We start from the raw sequence: 1,114 nt of genomic DNA on the forward strand, positions 1-1,114 counted from the left end.
GGGGGGATTAGGGAGCATTGTGTTTATAATCTCCTTGAGGTGAGTGGGGAGTTAGGGTACATCCTATTTATAATCTCCTTTAGATGAGTGAAGGTGAGTGGAGGGGGGCTTAGGATCATCATCATCATCCAGTGCCAGATCTTACACAGACATCGACGAACAAGGTTCTCCATTCATTCCTTTGCTCGGAGGCTCTAAAAAAAGCTACGTTTCCCTGACCTTTCCCTGTTGCCCATTTGTTTAGGTTCCCTAAGTATGTTGTTCTGGTCCTACCCCTGTCTGGTTTGCCTTCAATTTTGTCGGTGAGAGCTAGATGTTCAAGACCCTTATGTCTATTCATGTGTCCCAAAAACTGCATTAATTGTCGTTTCCTGGTTATTGAGCGTCCCACGTGGGCTTCATCAAGCACTACCTCATTTAATTTCTTTTCCTTCCACGATACTCTTTGCAGTCTCCTAAGAAACCACATTTCCGTTGCTTCTATTTTATTTTATTTGTCTTTGGTGATTGTCCAGCATTCACAGCCATATAGAAGGATTGACCATACATAGCATTTCAGAACTTTCATATTGGTGTTCATTGAGATATTTCGATTTTTCAGGATTGGGCTCATATTATTGAAACCAGCATTAGCCATTGTAATTCTCTGTTTTATTTCTGTGGAACATTTTGCATCAGATGTTATCATATATCCCAGATAGTTAAACTGTAGGACTTGTTTGATCTTTTCACCTTTGCTAATTAGATTACAACTAGGACTAGCTGCTTTTTTGGATATTACACCATGCATTCTGTTTTCTTTACATTTAACACTAATCCTTTACGTTCACTTTCTGTTACAACAGTATCTAGAAGCAATAGAAAGGTCCTTTTCTGAGCCTGCAATAAAAATAGCCGGATGTTATTAATGTTTTCTCCATTTACTTTGAGGCCTGGACATTCTTCTATGTTTTTAGAGATTGTTTCACTGTACATGTTAAAGAGGTCTGGTGACATAACACATCCTTGCCTCACTCCTCGCCTATTCTGCTTTTATTCACTGTATTCTCCATCTGTTTGTATAGCAGCTTTTCGGGTCCCAGTACATTCTGCTTATAATCTCCTTTGAACGAGT

Source organism: Aplysia californica, unplaced genomic scaffold (genome assembly GCF_000002075.1).
Source record: "Aplysia californica isolate F4 #8 unplaced genomic scaffold, AplCal3.0 scaffold01273, whole genome shotgun sequence".
NCBI lineage: Eukaryota > Metazoa > Mollusca > Gastropoda > Aplysiida > Aplysiidae > Aplysia > Aplysia californica.